At 36.7% G+C, this 19,619-nt stretch overlaps 1 protein-coding gene across 4 annotated transcripts in view; it reads right to left on the reverse strand.

Moving 5' to 3' along the window:
* ANKIB1 (ankyrin repeat and IBR domain containing 1) overlaps positions 1-19,619 on the reverse strand; it is a 159,015-nt gene that overhangs the window by 114,067 nt on the left and 25,329 nt on the right. Inside the window, exon 2 of one of the 4 annotated variants that reach the window (XM_060020553.1) lies at positions 534-566. The exons of 2 other annotated variants lie outside the window; for them this stretch is intronic. The gene's annotated coding sequence lies outside the window, so the exon portion shown is untranslated. Of the gene's footprint in view, positions 1-533; positions 599-19,619 lie in introns of all 4 variants that reach the window. One more of the 4 variants, XM_060020552.1, reaches the window with a different exon arrangement.

The following is a 19,619-nucleotide window of genomic DNA, read 5'->3' on the forward strand; positions in this document are numbered from 1 at the left end:
CAATGTGGATAGACTTGGAGGGTATTATGCTCAGTGAAGTAAGTCAGAGAAGGATAAATACTGTATGTTTTCACTTATATGTGGAATCTAAAAATTAAAACAAACAAATGCATATAACAAACCAGAAACACACTCATGAATACAGAGAACAAACTAGTGGTTGCCAGAGGGTGGAACGGCAAGATAGAGAAAGGGGATTAAGAGGTGCAAACTATTAGGTATAAAATAAATAAGATGCAACGGTGTAATGTACAGTACAGGGAATATAACCAATATTTTATAATAACCTTAAATAGATTATAATCCATAAAATACCAAATCATTATATTGTATACTTGAAATTGTAAATCAACTATACTTCAACAACAAAAAAAACTAGATCTAATTATGGGTGTGGTGTTTGAAAGTAATAATACACAGGATTCAAGATTTAGATTATATATTATGTAATTATAAGTTAATAATTTATAGTTATATATAAATTATTATAAAATATAAATTCTATTTACAGTTAGTGTCAAAAATATACTTACCACTAAAGTGAACAGATGTGTAAGACTTCTATGCTGAAACAAACATTGTCAGGATTAAAGAAGATCTAAATAAATGGGCAAAGGGAGAAAAAAAATAGATGAGGAAGATTAAGAGGTACAAACTTCCAGTTGCTAAATAAATGAATCACTGATATGAAATGTACAGTGTGGGGAATATAGTCAATAACTATGTAATATCTTTGTATGATGACATATCATAATTAGACTTATCACGGTGATCAGTTTGAAAGGTATAGAAATTTCGAATCACTATGTTGTGTAACAGGAAGTAGCACAGTGTTGTAGGTCAATCATTCTTCTAGAACAAACTCACAGAAAAAGAGATCAGATTAGTGATTACGGGGGTGGGGGGGTAGGAAGGGGGAGACTGGATGAAGGCAGTCAAAATGTACAAACTTCTAGCTATAAGATAAGAACTAGGGATGTAATGTACAACATGATAAATATAATCAACACTGCTGTATGTTATAGATGAAAGTTGTTAAGAGTAAATTCTAAGAGTTCTCATCACAAGAAAAAAATGTTTCCTATTTCTTTAATTCTGTGTCTACATGAGATGATGGATGTTTACTAAACTTACTGTGATAACCACTTTATGAGGTATGTAAATCAAATCAGTACGCTGTACACCTTAAACTTATACAGTGTTGTATGTCAATTATATCTCAATAAAAGTGGAAGAAAGAGGGGCTTCCCTGGTGGCGCAGTGGTTGAGAGTCTGCCTGCCGATGCAGGGGACATGGGTTCGTGCCCTGGTCCGGGAAGATCCCACATGCCGCGGCGCGGCTAGGCCCGTGAGCCATAGCCACTGAGCCTGCGCATCCGGAGCCTGTGCTCTGCAACGGGAGAGGCCACAACAGTGAGAGGCCTGCGTACCACAGCAAAAACAAAAAGTGGAAGAAAGAAAGGAATGGAGGGAGGGAGGAAGGCAGAAAGGGAGAGAATGAGAGGGAGAAAGAAAGAGAGAAAGAATGAGAGAGAGAGACAGAGAGGGAGAGAGGGAGGAAGGAAGAAAGGGGTAGATAAACTATGTTCATAGATTGGAAGGCTAAATACAGAACTGCAAAAACCAAAGAATATCCTTACCAATCTTGAAAAAGGGGATGGTCAGACAATTTCATTACCTGATTTCAAGATGGTATGATACTAACCATAAGGTTTAACAAATAGATTAATGCAACAGAATGAAGTCCTCAGAAATAGACTCACACTTCAACAGCATTAAGGTGCTAGGACAATTCAATGGGGGAAAGTTAAGTCCTTTCATCAAATGACACCATGGATAATGGATATCCATATGGAAAAAACTGAACCTTGACCCCTATCTCAGACTACACGTAAAAATGGATGCCAGACCTAAGTGTAAAAGCTAAACTCACGAGTTCAGTATCCAGAATGCATTAAGAACTTTTACAAAATGATATGAACCAAAAACCAAAAGGATACAGTGATAGACTGCAATACTGTCCCCAATTATTCACTTCTCTCCCTACAGGAGGACTATATTTCCTTGCCCACTTATACCAGTGTTGGCCATTTGACTTGCTTTGGCCAATGAAATACGAGTAAATGTAAAGCATGTCATTTCTGAACCAAAGCTTTAAGACCCATCATGTGGTTCTACCACTGCTCTTTTTTGCCACAAGACCCAAGCAGCAGCTTCTCCTTCAGCTTGGGTCCCAGAATGAAGACTTGGAGCAAATCTGAAGCATATCTGCAACTCACATGTAACTGAACAAAAAACAAATTTTTAAGAAGGAACCAAGAGGGTGGAGTAGAAGGACGTGCTCTCACTCCCTCTTGAGAGAACAACCGATTCACAACTAGCCGCTGAACAATCATCGACAGGAAGACACTGGAACTCACCAAAAAAGATACCCCACATCCAAAGACAAAGGAGAAGCCACAATGAGACGGTAGGAGGGGCACAATCACAGTAAAATCAAATCCCATAACTGCTGGGTGGGTGACTCACAGACTGGAAAACACTTATACCACAGAAGTCCACCCACTGGAGTGAAGGTTCTGAGCCCCACGTCAGGCTTCCCAACCTGGGGATCTGGCAACAGGAGGAGAAATTCCTAGAGGATCAGACTTTGAAGACTACTGGGATTTGATGGCAGGACTTTGACAGGACTGGGGGAAACAGAGACTCCACTTTTGGAGGGGACACACACAAAGTAGTGTATGCATCGGGACCCAGGGAAAGGAGCAGTGATCCCAGGGGAGACTAAACGAGACCTACCTGCTAGTGTTGGACGGTCTCCTACAGAGGCGGGGGGTGGCTGTGGCTCACCATGGGGACAAGGACACGGGCAGAAGAAGTTCTGGGAAGTACTCCTTGGCGTGAGCCCTCCCAGAGTCCCTCATTTCCCCCACCAAAGAGCCCAGGTAGGCTCCAGAGTTGGGTTGCCTCAGGCCAAACAACCAACAGGGAGGGAACCCAGCCCCACCCATCAGCAGTCAAGAGGATTAAAGTTTTACTGAGCTCTGCCCATCAGAGCAACAGTCTGCACTACCCACCACCAGTCCCTCCCATCAAGCCTCTTAGATGGCCTCATCCACCAGAGGGCACAGAGCAGAAGCAAGAAGAACTACACTCCTGCAGCCTGCAGAACAAAAACCACATTCACAGAAAGACAGACAAGATGAAAAGGCAGTGGGCTATGTACCAGATGAAGGAACAAGATAAAACCCCAGAAAAACAATTAAACGAAGTGGAGATAGGCAACCTTCCCGAAAAAGAATTCAGAGTAATGATAATGAAGATGATCCAGGACTTCGGAAAAACAATGGAGGGAAAGACCAAGAAGATACAACAAATATTTAACAAAGACCTAGAAGAATTAAAGAACAAACTAACAGAGATGAACAATACAGTAACTGAAAACTACACTAGAAGCGCGCTTCCCTGGTGGTGCAGTGGTTGAGAGTCCGCTAGCCGATGCAGGGGACACAGGTTCATGCCCCGGTCTGGGAAGATCCCATATGCCGTAGAGCGGCTGGGCCCGTGAGCCATGGTCGCTGAGCCTGCACGTCCCGAGCCTTTGCTCCGCAACGGGAGAGACCACAGCAGTGAGAGGCCCGCGTACCGCAAAAACAAAAACTACACTAAAGCAATCAATAGCAGAATAAGTGAGGCAGAAGAAGAATAAGCGACCTGGAAGAAAGAATGGTGGAATTCACAGCTGCGGAACAGAATAAAGAAAAAAGAATGACAAGAAGTGAAGGCAGTCTAAGAGACCTCCGGGACAACATTAAATGCAACAACATCACATTATAGGGGTCCGAGAAGGAGAAGAGAGAGAGAAAGGACCAGAGAAAATATTTGAAGAGATTATAGTCGAAAAGTTCCCTAACATAGGAAAGGAAATAGCCACCCAAGTCCAGGAAGCACAGTGAGTCCCATACAAGATAAAACCAAGGAGAAACACGCCAAGACACACAGTAATTAAATTGCCAAAGATTAAAGACAAAGAAAAATTATTGAAAGCAGCAAGGGAAAAACAAAAAATAATATACAAGAGAACTCCCATAAGGTTAAGAGCTGATATCTCAGCAGAAACTCTACAAGCCAGAAGGGAGTGGCATGATATACTTAAAGTGAAGAAAGGGAAGAACCTACAACAAAATTACTCTACCCGGCAAGGATATCATTCAGATTCGATAGAGAAATCAAAAGCTTTACAGACAAGCAAAGGCTAAGAGAATTCAGCACCACCAAACCAGCTAGCTCTACAACAAATGCTAAAGGAATTTCTCTAAGTGGGAAACAAAAGAGAAGAAAAGTATCTACAAAAACAAACCCAAAACAATTAAGAAAATGGTCATATGAACAAACATATCGATAATTACCTTAAACGTGAATGGATTAAATGCTCCAACCAAAAGTCACAGGCTTGCTGAGTGGATACAAAAACAAGACCCATATATATGCTGTCTACAAGAGACCCACTTCAGACCTAGGGACACATTCAGACTGAAAGTGAGGGGATGGAAAAAGATATTCCATGCAAATGGAAATCAGAAGAAAGCTGGAGTACCTATACTCATATCAGATAAAATAGACTTTAAAATAAAGAATGTTACAAGAGACAAGGAAGGACACTACATAATGATCAAGAGATCAATCCAAAAAGAAGATATAATTATAAATATATACGCACCCAACATAGGAGCACCTCAATACGTACGGCAACTGCTAACAGCTCTAAAAGACGAAATCGACAGTAAGAAGATAATGGTGGGGGACTCTAACACCTCACTTACACCAATGGACAGATCATCCAAAATGAAAATAAATAAGGAAACACAAGCTTTAAATGACACAATAGACCAGATAGATTTAACTGATATTTATAGGACATTCCACCCAAAAACAGCAGATTACACTTACTTCTCAAGTGCACACGGAACATTCTCCAGGATAGATCACATTCGGGGTCACAAATCAAGCCTCAGTAAATTTAAGAAACTTGAAGTCATATCAAGCATCTTTTCTGACCACAATGCTATGAGATCAGAATTGAATTACAGGGAAAAAAATGTAAAAAACGCAAACACATGGAGGCTAAGCAATACTTTACTAAATGACCAAGAGATCACTGAAGAAATCAAAGAGGAAATCAAAAAATACCTAGAGGCAAATGACAATGAAAACACGATGATCCAAAACCTATAGGATGCAGCAAAAGCAGTTCTAAGAGGAAAGTTTATAGCTATACCAGCCTAGCTCAAGAAACAAGAAAAATCTCAAATAAACAAACTAACCTGACACCTTAAGAAACAAGAGTAAAAAGAACAAACAAAACCCAAAGTTAGCAGAAGGAAAGAAATCATAAAGATCAGAGCAGAAATAAATGAAACAGAAACAAAGAAAATAATAGCAAAGATCAATAAAACTAAAAGTTGGTTCTTTGAGAAGATAAACAAAATTGATAAACCATTAGCCAATCTCATCAAGAAAAAGATGGAGAGGACTCAAATCAATAAAATTAAAAATGCAAAAAGAGAAGTTACAACAGACACCGCAGAAATACAAAGCATCCTAAGAGACTACCAGAAGCAACTCTACGCCAATAAAATGGAAAACATGGAAGAAATGGACAAGTTCTTAGAAAGGTATAACCTTCCAAGACTGAACCAGGAAAAAACAGAAAATATGAAGAGACCAATCACAAGTAATGAAATTGAAACTGTGATTAAAAATCTTCCAACAAACAAAAGTCCATGACCAGATGGCTTCACAGGTGAATTCTATCAAACATTTAGAGAAGAGCTAACACCCATCCTTCTCAAACTCTTCCAGAAAACTGCAGAGGAGGAAGGAACACTCCCAAACTCATTCTATAAGGCCACTATCACCCTGATACCAAAACCAGACAAAGATACTACAAAAAAAAGAAAATTACAGACCAATATCACTGATGAATATAGATGCAAAAATCCTCTACAAAGTACTAGCAAACAGATTCCAACAACACATTAAAAGAATCATACAACATGATCAAGTGGGATTTATACCAGGGGTGCAAGGATTCTTCAGTATATGCAAATCAATCAATGTGATACATGATATTAACAAACTGAAGAATAAAAACCATATGATCATCTCAATAGACGTAGAAAAAGCTTTTGACAAAATTCTACACCAGTTGATGGTAAAAACTCTCCAGAGAGTGGGCATAGAGGGAACCTACTTCAACATAATAAAGGCCATATACGACAAACCCGCAGAAACATCATTCTCAATGGTGAAAAACTGAAAGCATTTCCTGTAAGATTAGGAATGAGTCAACGTTGTCCAGTCTCACCACTATTATTCAACATAGTCTTGGAAGTCCTACCCACAGCATTCAGAGAAGAAAAAGAAATAAAAGGAATACCACCTGGAAAAGAAGAAGTAAAAATGTCACTGTTTGCAGATGACATGATACTATACATAGAGATTCCTAAAAATGCCACCAGAAACCTACTAGAGCTAATCCATGAATTTGGTAAAGTTGCAGGATACAAAGTTAATGCACGGAAATCTCTTCCCTTCCTATACATGAATGATGAAAAGTCTGAAAGAGAAATTAAAGAAACACTCCCATTTACCATTGCAACAAAAAGATAAAATACCTAGGAATAAACCTAACTAGGGAAACAAAAGACCTGTAAGCAGAAAACTATAGGACACTGATGAAAGAAGTTAAAGATGATACCAACAGATGGAGAGATATACCATGTTCTTGGATTGGAAGAATATTGTGAAAATGAGTATACTACTCAAAGCAATCTACAGATTCAATGCAATCCCTATCAAATTTCCAATAGTATTTTTTACGGAACTAGAATAAATCATCTCAAAATTTGTATGGGGACACAAAAGACCCTGAATAGCCAAAGCAGTCTTGAGGGAAAAAACGGAGCTGGAGGAATCAGACTCCCTGACTTCAGACTACACTGCAAAGGTACAGTAATCAAGAGAATATGATACTGGCACAATAACAGAAACACAGATCAATGGAACAAGATAGAAAGCCCAGAGATAAACCCACGCACCTATGGTCAACTAATCTATGACAAAGGAGGGAAAGATATACAATGGAGAAAAGACAGTGTCTTCAATAAGAGGGGCTGGGAAAACTGGACAGCTACATGTAAAAGAATGAAATTAGAACACTCCCTAATACCATACAGAAAAATAAACTCAAAATGGTTCTAAGAGGGAAGTTTATAGCAATACAATCCTACCTTAAGAAAAAGGAAACATCTCGAATAAACAACCTAACCTCGCACCTAAAGCAATTAGAGAAAAAACAAAAAAAACCTCAAAATAAGCAGAAGGAAAGATATCATAAAATTCAGATTAGAAATAAATGAAAAAGAAATGAAGGAAACAATAGCAAAGATCAATAAAACTGAAAGCTGGTTCTTTGAGAAGATAAACAAAATTCATAAACCATTAGCCAGACTCATCAAGAAAAAAAGGAAGAAGACTCAAATCAATAGAATTAGAAATGAAAAAGGAAAAGTAACAACGGACACTGCAGAAATACAAAGGATCATGAGAGATTACTACAAGCAACTCTATGCCAATAAAATGGACAACCTGGAAGATATGGACAAATTCTTAGAAAGGCACAACCTGCTAAGACTGAATCAGGAAGAAATAGAAAATGTGAAGAGACCAATCACAAGCACTGAAATTGAAACTGTGATTAAAAATCTTCGAATAAACAAAAGCCCAGTACCAGATGGCTTCACAGGCGAATTCTACCAAACATTTAGAGAAGAGCTAATACCTATCCTTCTCAAACTTCCAAAATATAGCAGAGGGAGGAACACTCCCAAACTCATTCTATGAGGCCACCATCACCCTGATACTGAAACCAGACAAGGATGGCACAAAGAAAGAAAACTACAGACCAATATCACTGATGAACATAGATGCAAAAATCCTCAACAAAATACAAGCAAACAGAATCCAACAGCACATTAAACGGATCATACACCATGATCAAGTGGGGTTTATTCCAGGAATGCAAGGATTCTTCAATATACACAAATCAATCAACGTGATACATCATGTTAACAAACTGAAGGAGAAAAACCGTATGATCATCTCAATAGATGCAGAGAAAGCTTTCGACAAAATTCAACACCCATTTATGATAAAAACCCTCCAGAAACTAGGCATAGAGGGAACTTTCCTCAACATAATAAAGGTCATATATGACAAACCCACAGCCAACATCGTCCTCAATGGTGAAAAACTGAAAGCATTTCCACTAAGACCAGGAACAAGACAAGGTTGCCCACTCTCACCACTCTTATTCAACATAGTTTTGGAAGTTTTAGCCACAGCAGTCGGAGAAGAAAAGGAAATAAAAGGAATCTAAATCAGAAAAGAAGTAAAGCTGTCACTGTTTGCAGATGACATGATACTATACATAGAGAATCCTAAAGATGCTACCAGAATATTACTAGAGCTAATCAATGAATTTGGTAAAGTAGCAGGATACAAAATTAATGCACAGAAATCTCTGGCATTCCTATACATTAATAATGAAAAATCTGAAAGCGAAATCAATAAAACACTCCCATTTACCATTGCAACAAAAGAAATAAAATATCTAGGAATAAACCTACCTAAGGAGACAAAAGACCTGTATGCAGAAAATTATAAGACACTGATGAAAGAAAACAAAGATGATACCAATAGATGGAAAGATATACCATGTTCTTGGATTGGAAGAATCAACATTGTGAAAATGACTACTACCCAAAGCAATCTACAGATTCAATGCAATCCCTATCAAACTACCACCGGCATTTTTCACACAACTAGAACAAAAACTTTCACAGTTTGTATTGAAATACAAAAGACCCCGAATACCCAAAGCACTCTTCAGAACGAAAAATGGAGCTGGAGGAATCAGGCTCCCTGACTTCAGACCATACTACAAAGCTACAGTAATTAAGACAGTATGGTACTGGCACAAAAACAGAAAGATAGATCAATGGAACACGATAGAAAGCCCAGCGATAAACCCACGCACATATGGTCACCTTATCTTTGATAAAGGAGGCAGGAATGTACAGTGGAGAAAGGACAGCCTCTTCAATAAGTGGTGCTGGGAAAACTGGTCAGGTACATGTAAAAGTATGAGATTAGATCACTCCCTAACACCATACACAAAAATAAGCTCAAAATGGATTAAAGACCTAAATGTAAGGCTAGAAACTATCAAACTCTTAGAGGAAAACATAGGCAGAACACTTTATGACATAAATCACAGCAAGATTCTTTTTGACCCACCTCCAAGAGGAATGGAAATAAAAACAAAAATAAACAAATGGGACCTAATGAAACTTAAAAGCTTTTGCACAGCAAAGGAAACCATAAACAAGACCAAAAGACAACCCTCAGAATGGGAGAAAATATTTGCAAATGAATCAACTGACAAAGGATTAATCTCCAAAATTTATAAGCAGCTCATACAGCTCAATAACAAAAAAACAAACAACCCAATCCAAAAATGGGCACAAGACCTAAATAGACATTTCTCCAAAGAAGATATACAGACTGCCAACAAGCACATGAAAGAATGCTCAACATCATTAATCATTAGAGAAATGCAAATCAAAACTGCAATGAGATATCATCTCACACCGGTCAGAATGGCCATCATCAAAAAATCTAGAAACAATAAATGCTGGAGAGGGTGTGGAGAAAAGGAAACCCTTTTGCACTGCTGGTGGGAATGTAAATTGGTTCAGCCACTATGGAGAACAGTATGGAGTTTCCTTAAAAAACTACAAATAGAACTATCATATGACCCAGCAATCCCACTACTGGGCATATACCCTGAGAAAACCATAATTCAAAAAGAGTCATGTACCAAAGTGTTCATTGCAGCTCTATTTACAATAGCCCGGAGATGGAAACAACCTAAGTGTCCATCATCGGATGAAAGGATAAAGAAGATGTGGCAGATATATACAGTAGAATATTACTCAGCCATAAAAAGAAACGAAATTGAGCTATTTGTAATGAGGTGGATAGACCTAGAGTCTGTCATACAGAGTGAAGTAAGTCAGAAAGAGAGAGACAAATACCATATGCTAACACATATATATGGAATTTAAGAAAAAAAATGTCATGAAAAACCTAGGAGTAAGACAGGAATAAAGACACAGACCTACTAGAGAATGGACTTGAGGATATGGGGAGGGGGAAGGGTAAGCTGTGACAACGCGAGAGAGAGGCAGGGGCATATATACACTACCGAATGTAAGGTAGGTAGCTAGTGGGAAGCAGCCACATAGCACAGGGAGATCAACTCGGTGCTTTATGACCGCCTGGAGGGTTGGGACAGGGAGGGTGGGAGGGAGGGAGATGCAAGAGTGAAGAGATATGGGAACATATGTATATGTATAACTGATCCATTTTGTTATAAAGCAGAAACTAACACACCATTGTAAATCAATTATACCGCAATAAAGATGTTAAAAAAAAGGGGGGGAGCAGAGTACACCACCCCAAAATATGCCCATTTGACAAAAGGATTATTTTGGACTTATTAATTTAAGAAACAGCAGACCCAGGAGAATCTTTCAAAACCAAGTAGAAAATGCCCTTTTAGGAGGTAAATTTACATCTATTAAGGATATCTCCAATTGTAAGGGTATGTTCCTCTATGGACCAGGAATTGAATGATGACTAAATATCAAGAAAAGTTTGTTGGGACTTCTCTGCTGGTCCCGTGGTTAAGACTCCATTCTCCCAATGCAGGGGACGAGGGTTCAATCCCTGGTTAGGGAACTAGATCCCGCATGCTGCAATTAAGAGCCCGCATGCCGCAACTAAAGATTCCACAGGCCGCATCTAAGACCCAGCACAGGCAAATAAATTAATGTTTAAAAAAAAAAAAACAACTCAAAATGGATTTGAGACCTAAATGTAAGACTGGACACTATAAAACTCTTAGAGGAATACATAGGAAGAACACTCTTTGACATAAATCACAGCAAGATCTTTTTTGACCCACCTCCTATAGTAATGGAAGTAAAAATGAAAATAAACAAATGGGACCTAATGAAACTTCAAAGATTTTGTACAGCAAAGGAAACCATAAACAAGATGAAAAGACAACCCCTAGAATGGGAGATAATATTCGCAAATGAATCAACGGACAAAGGATTAATCTCCAAAATATATAAACAGCTCATGCAGCTCAATATTAAAGAAACAAACAATCCAATCCAAGAATGGGCAGAAGACCTAAATAGACATTTCTCCAAAGAGGACATACAGATGGCCAAGAAGCACATGAAAAGCTGCTCAACATCACTAATTATTAGAGAAATGTAAATCAAAACTACAATGAGGTACCACCTCACAGCAGTTAGAATGGGCATCATTAGAAAATCTACAAACAACAAATGCTGGAAAGGGTGTGGAGAAAAGGGAAACCTCTTGCACTGTTGGTGGGAATGTAAACTGATACAGCCACTATGGAGAACGGTATGGAGGTTTCTTAAAAAACTAAAAATAGAATTACCATATGATCCAGCAATCCCACTACAGGGCATATACCTAGAGAAAACCATAATTCAAAAAGACACATGCACCCCAATGTTCATTGCAGCACTATTTACAATAGCCAGGTCATGGAAGCAACCTAAATGCCCATCGACAGCCGAATCGATAAAGAAGTTGTGGTACATACACACAATGGAATATTACTCAGCCATAAAAAGGAACGAAATTGAGTCATTTGTTGAGACGTGGATGGATTTAGAGACTGTCATACAGAGTGAAGTAAGTCAGAAAGAGAAAAACAAATATCATATATTAACGCATGTATGTGTAACCTAGAAAAATGTTACAGATAAACCGGTTTGCAGGGCAGAACTTGAGACAGAGATGTAGAGAAGAAACGTATGGACACAAAGGCAGAAAAACTGTGGTGGGGTGGGGATGTTGTTGTGCTGAATTGGGCGATTGGGATTGACATGTATATACTGATGTGTATAAAATTGATGACTTGTAAGAACCTGAATTAAAAAAACAAAACAAAACCAAAAAAAAACTAATACTAAACTTTCTTTGGGTTATTTGTATGGAAATACGTTAATATAAATGTTTCAGACATTACATGAAATTTCTAAAAATGTTATATGTTCTGGTATAATGTTAAGTCATAATTCTAGTTATTACTTTAAAATGTATATCTCAGAAATAACTAAATTTCCTTGTCAATTGCATTATTATGAACTTTCATCAAATCTTTTATCGTGGCCATTTTTAAGTCTCTTTTCATTTACAGACAGTTCTGGGTGTACTCTGATGCTTTCACAAAAATGTTCCTATAAAAGGGTTTCATCTTCAAGGAATTCATAGAAAAGACTCTGACAAGTACAGGTTTCTGGTAACTGACTATACTGCTGAACTGAATGAATAAGCATTTTCAGAACTCTAATGGAAAACTGATGAATTCATAAAAGTGCTAAGAAAGATCAAGATGAAAAAAAATTAATTACATGGGACTGAGTGAACTGATTAAAAAAATAGTAAACAAGTATCATCCTTCGTACTGATATGAAACTATTAAATTATGCTAACAATGATAAGTTAAAAAAATAAAATAAGATGATAAAGTTGCCTGAATTTTCTACAGAACAAATCAGAGTATTCCGTAGACAAAGCAACACATTTTCTTAAAACTGTTTTAGGCCTCAACTGAGTAATAATAAAGAATATGTAAAAGGAAAAAAAATCTAAAAAAAAAATGTTTGTTGTTATAAATCACTTAAATTTTGTGGTGATTTGTTTCTATAGCATAATTTAGTGCAAGCTAACTATTATAGGAATGAACCAGCAATTCAGAGGAGTAAACCCAAAAACCTGTAAACATGGCTTAAACAGATAAAGGTTTATTTTTGTCACATAAGTACAAATCCAGAAGGAGATAATCCAAAGCTCCTATATAAATTATAAACTACATAATGTCACCAATATCCTCAACTCCCCAAATTTTATACTCTGCCATTCTTAGCTTGTAGTTTTCATTCTCCTGGTCATAAAATGGCTGCGACAGCACCAGACTGCAAGCTTCGTATGTCTCAGTAGCCAGAACTGGATCACATAGTTATCTGTAACTTCAAGGAGAGCTGGAGAATAGAGTTTTGACCTTTTAAGGTTTCCATACTTGAGACAGGAAGGAAAAAAAGATTTAGAAATAAAGACTGGGTCAGCATACATACAGTGCCTGTCACAGATGCCATTTCTACTTATGAGACTGGTAAAGGAGTCTGGAAACAAATCGAAATGTTTATATATTACCGGTGGGAATTATAAATTGATACAAGGATTTCATAATTTTAAAATATTTGTTCATGGTGAAAATCAATATATCATAGGCCTAGAAAACCTACTTCTATATATAGTCATCTATATATATTCTTATATAATACATATATATTTACTTTTATATTTAAATGAGGTATAATGAGGCCAACTTATTTCTTTTAATAAGCTAAAAACATCAGAGTGTATTTATGTACTAAGGGTAATTCTGTGGAACTTTTGTTTCAATAAATAAATAAATATATACACACACAAACACATACAACATGTATGTGTGTGTTTGTACCAGGTTATGATATATAATGTTACTTCTTACTGTGGGTTAAAAAAATTAACACATATTGTCCTAGGATAACTCCTAACAGGTATTCAAAGAGACTCGTACACCGATGCTTATTTTGGCATTATTTACAATAGCAGGGCTTGGCAACCAGCAGACTCCACTGTACCGTAAAACTGGCTGAGTGGTTTCATCGTGGACCCCAACTGCAGAATGTTTAGGTCTATTCTTTTAGGCTAAATGGATGAAGGAAGCTGGGATAGGTCTCACCAGTTAATATGTATACTTCCACCTAATTCCATTTCGAGACAGATACATCACCCTCAGCTGTCTGTCCCTGTGCTTTTGGCACACTTTGTTCAGATAATATACATCCTGTTTTCTTCCAGACAGAAGAGGAGCTCAGCTGCACAGAAGAAGGCACAAGATCTGGACAATTCTACTCCATATAAAATTTTTCAATCTCTGCTGTTTTTAGCCACATCCCTTACTTCTTCATTCACAGCTACCTGTGCCTCCAATTCCTGTGCTTTTTTCGGTTTCTTTAGCACTAATCAGTCTTTTTTTCTATCACAATTGTAGAATTAGGTTTGGACTTTGCTTAATCAGTTTAGTTCACTAAATCAGTTGCCTTTTGTGTATTTGCCCTCTAGCTTTCAAAACTGTTTTGAAGTCTTTCATCTGCTGTTGTCTCCTCCCTTGTTCTTTTTGACTTTAACATAAAATTTTGACATAAAATTTACAAAGTACATTCATATTGCTGTGTAAACATCACCAATATCCATCCCCAGACCTTTTTCACTTTTCCCAAACTTAAAGTCTGTCCCCATTAAACAATAACTCCCCATTTCTCCCTCTCTCTACCTCCTGACAACCACCATTCTATTTTCTGTTTCTATAAAGTTCATTTTTCCAAAGTGGAGAATAATGAATAAAATTCATTTTTACAAAATGGAGATCTATCTCCTTCACTCAGTTCTAGGACAAATTCTTTGATTATCTCTGCCTCTTCATTTCTCTGTTCTCCCTTTCCAGAATTCCTATTATTTGCATAATGGATCTCCGAGCTATATCCTCTAATTTTCTAATTTTAACTTTATCTTCCAACTATTTCCTTAACTTTATCTTCCAACTATTCTACCGTATTTAAATTTCAGCTATCACATTTTAATTTCCATAGCTCTTTCTTGTCATCTTCTTGTTCCTTTTCCTATAGTGTCTGATTTTTGGATCATGGATGTAACATCTCATCTCTATGAAGATATTAAATAATCTTTAAAAAAAATTTTGTATACTTAACATAGTTAGAGATGTCAATTCTCCTCAAATTGATTTATAGAGTTAATGCAATCACAATCAAAATCCTAACAGGAATTTTTATAGATATAGACAAGCTGATTCTAAATTTTATATGGGAAGGTAAAGGAACTAGATAATTAAAAACAATTTTTAAAAGAAGAAAAAGTTTGAGGAAAAATATTAATTGATTTTAAGACTTACTCTAAAGCTTCAATAATTAAAACAGTGTGGTACTGGCAAAGAAACAGATACATAGATACATGGAACAAAAAACAGACTCCAGAAATACATCCATACAAATATGGTCAATTCATTTCTGAGAAAGGTGCAAAAGCATTTCAATAGAGAAAAGAGAATGTGTTTTTTAAAAGCAAATGGTGTTGGAACAACTAGACATCCATATGCAAAAAGAAAAAAAAAAGAAAAGAACAAAACCATGATCTAAGGTGCAAAGGACAACCTACACAAAATTAACTAAAAATGGTTTATGGATCTAAAGGTAAAACTAAAACCCCTAAAACTTTAAGAAGAAAAAAACATAGGAGAATTAATAGGACATTAATTTTTCTATTAGGTTCTGCTTCTTTTTTCTAAGTGAAAGACCATTTCAGAATCATAGGCTGATCTGATGACAGCCAAGCTCTTCTACTGCTAAGTAACTATAGCCCTCAACCTAATAAGGAAATTGGTTTAGAATCTGGGGACATTTTATTATTTTCCTGTCCCTCAATGCTGTCCCAATGATTCAATCTAAAAAACAGGGTAAGACATGCTATTACAAAAGAGATTTCAGAAGAAAGTGAACCTATCCTACAGGCACTGCATAATATATAATTGTATTATGAGATAAATATACAATTTTTAATGTTGTTTGTGCTTAAAGTCAAACATCAAGAAAAGTCTGGTAAACACTGTGTGGTCCACTGCCATGTCTGCAAAAGTATCTTCTCGTGATGAGTATTTTATACTTTAGAGTAAGATTCTCCCCAAACACCCTACCACAAACTGTTCTAATAACAAAGGGTATTTCTCCCTTAAATCCCTTGAACAAAATGTACTAAATAAAAACGTAAGGAAGAGATGTAAGCTGAAAGGAAATACCCATAGTGCATTGTGGTGGTGTTGCTATTAAGTCAAAGGACACTGATTAACAGTAAAGACAAATTCTAAAAGAAGATTAAATAAAGCCTTTTACAACATGATTTCTTAACTTGCTGATTTTACAAGACAGTCATACTTCTTTAAAGATCAAGGGTCTACAAATGCTTTCCTCCATTATATTCCAATTTATTTTTATTATCTCGCAGCTGTTCCACCCTTCTCTGGCAAGGGCAATCCAATTTCTCTGGAGAAAAATTCCACCACAATCAGGACATAGTTTAGATAGGGCTGGCTCCACTCCAGTGGTAAGCATAAGGCCCAAATCTGGCTACTCAGTGTTTTCTATTCAGGTATCCACAGTGAATGGTTCATGTCATGCAAACTGGACCACTGACTTAATTCTAGGACTTTTGTTGGAGGGACCAAGAAAGAAGTGTTTCCTTCTGAACAAAGACAGAATGTGTAAGTCGCCGTGTTTTGTATCATGTGTTTCCCCTATTACCACTGGCCCATAGCTATCTGGACTAAGGATGAACATCTGACCCAAAGTGAAACTTCTAGCAAGCCAGTAGCCTATTACAAGATCTGGTTCAAGAATTCTACCCAAAAGAACGTTCTATACTAGATAGTGACTAATTTAACCAATCAAATTCTCTCTCTTACAGAATTTGAAGGTATGAGAAAGAAAGCATGAGTGAACTGGGCTTTCATACTTATCATTTCTCCTCAATCCTCCACAACCCCTATCCTCTCAGGACCTACCCTCATCTCATGAAAAAAACAGAAGCACACAGAAGGAATTCCTTCATCTTCTCACAGTCAAGCTTATAAACCAACTTGCATTCATTTTTCTCTTCTTCCTGTTAGAAACAAAGTACATCCCTTTCAAAGCAAAGGCAAATGATCTATTTATGCGATGGATCCCTTCCTTTTCAAAAACATTTCCTTCCTTTTCAAAAACTACACTCTTGGGCTTCCCTGGTGGCGCAGTGGTTGAGAGTCCGCCCACTGATGCAGGGGGCACGGGTTCGTGCCAGGTCCGGGAGGATCCCACGTGCCGCGGAGCGGCTGCGCCCGTGAGCCATGGCCGCTGGGCCTGCGGGTCCGGAGCCTCTCCGCAACGGGAGAGGCCACAGCGGTGAGAGGCCCGCGTACCGAAGAAAAAAAAAAAAAAAAACTACTCTTTCATATACCTTATCCCATTCCTATGCCATCAGTTCCCTGGAATCAAGGGATGGTCTAGGCCTAGATCACCTATCAACATGCAAACATGCTCATTATTTTCCACATTAAAAAATCTCTTTCTTAAAGGATGGTCTTCTCAATAAATGCTTGGTCAATTATACCCACATGGAAAAAAAAAGAATCTTGAACACTACCTAAAACCCCAAACAAAAGTCAAATTCCAGGTGAACTGCAAGTCTAAATGTGAACGGCAAAACAATAGTACTTTCAGAACAAAACTATGGGGGAACATCTTCATAACTAGGATAAGCAAAGCTATTTTAAATAAGACACTGTTAACATTAGTTTATTTCATGTATATAATATTATTGTCTTTTCCCCCATAATTGTTCCAAATCTCTATATTTTTAAAAGATATACTAAATAATCAGCTTTTCCCTCTGCTACCATCATTTCCCTCCCACTCTCTTCCAGAAAAACCACTACCTCGAAGTTGGTTTTTTAAAAATATGGAATAATCTAGCTATTCATTAGTAGAACAGATAAAATAAATGGTGGTTAATCATACAAGGCACAACTATATAGTAGCTAAAACATACCAAAAAATCTAAAGAAAGGGCTTTTTTTTTTAATCCAATCAAAATGTAAACTTGTGGTTAAGTTTTATACTCCTTTGTATTTCTCACAGATAAGAGTGCCCATATTTCCCAAATCCAAACTTAAGATAGTCAGGTAGAACAATATAGAACCTAAATATAATACTTGAAATCATACTTACCCTGGATGTTCTGGGAGGTGTTTACTGTACCCACAAGCAACAGAGTAACTGAATATCAGAGTAAACAATCTATATCTAATACATCTATATTGTTGACTGTAAGAATAGCTATCAGCTAGGACTCAATTATTCATCATACTTAGGCATTTCAGCAGCCTTTTTACACTAACTTCGAAACTTCTAGACAAAAGTATGAAAAGTATGAAACTTAAACTTCCTCTTTCTTCCTAATGCTTTCTTCCATTTGCAAGGAGCCCAACTGATATAATATTCCTGACCTTTATCTACCCCAGGGATATAGGTAAATCTGGAGAGAAAAACTGGATATACTTAACTGTTTTAACCTCTCAATTGGTTCAGAACTCAGGGAAGGAATAGAAGTCCTTCTAAACCTCACTGAAAAAAACATTTTTTAAACAAGGTGAGAAACGTAAGCTTTATCCCTTTTAACAAAGTATATTATCATTGACCCTCATGAAAATGAAACTTCCAAAAATGACTACAAAATTGTACTATATAAACATAAAAACTATAAAAGAACAAAATTCCAATTGATGAATTCACTTTGTTCTTCTCTGAAAAAATGTAGCTTATAGGCTTAATATTATAGAGTTGAATTTCAGATAACCTGTTAATGAAAACATTTAACAACAGCTTGAACAATACATGTATAGAAGTGGACTGAAAAAAGGCCAGAAGCCTACATCTATAAGGAGAAGCTCATAAAAAAAAACCTAGTTTTATGGTTTATGTACCTTCTGTCATTTGATCTGCACTACAATCCTACCTGCATTTTATAGTACAGAAAGATAGGCATTGAGAATTTATTTTGGGAAGGCCTTATGGTACATTTAGAAAATTCTGAAGACAAATCCTGGCTCTGACACTTACTAGCTTACAAGCTACTTAAAAATTTTGAGACTTTTTCCCCATATGTAAAAGTAGATAATTAAGCCTCCATTGCTGGGCTATTATAAAATAGGGTGACAAAACATATAAAATACATTCAATATTTGCTAAATAGTAGGTACTCAGTATAATGTAGCCATCATCATCGTCATTACTAACTTGCCTAGAATCACACAGCTATAACTAGTTCCAAAAACTTTTTTCCTTCCTTTGAAAATGCTTAATAAAATTATATACAGAGTGTAAAACTTGGAAAATATATAAAGTATATAGAAAAAAATTAAAAGATCACTATTATCCTCAAACCTTGTAATAATTACTGTTAACACGCTGGCATATTTTCTTCTATCTGTAGAGAGCCTTCTTTTAGGTGTAGAACTGAATCATGCTGTATAATAAAGTTGGAATTTTTTCTTTTGTACTTAAGTTTTATCATGAGCGTTTCCCCATTTGATGAACACATAATTTTAATGACATACAGATAATAATTTAGTCCTTTCTCTATTGTTTTATATTAAGTTGGTTCTAATTTATCCACTAGAATGGATAAACATATATATCTTTGAACCTATGTTTTTTCCCTCACAGGAGGTCTTAAGCCATGTGGCAGTATCTGTTTTCTCAGCCAAGTCCCTACTATTATTACACATGTTG

This window comes from Delphinus delphis, chromosome 9 (genome assembly GCF_949987515.2).
Source record: "Delphinus delphis chromosome 9, mDelDel1.2, whole genome shotgun sequence".
NCBI lineage: Eukaryota > Metazoa > Chordata > Mammalia > Artiodactyla > Delphinidae > Delphinus > Delphinus delphis.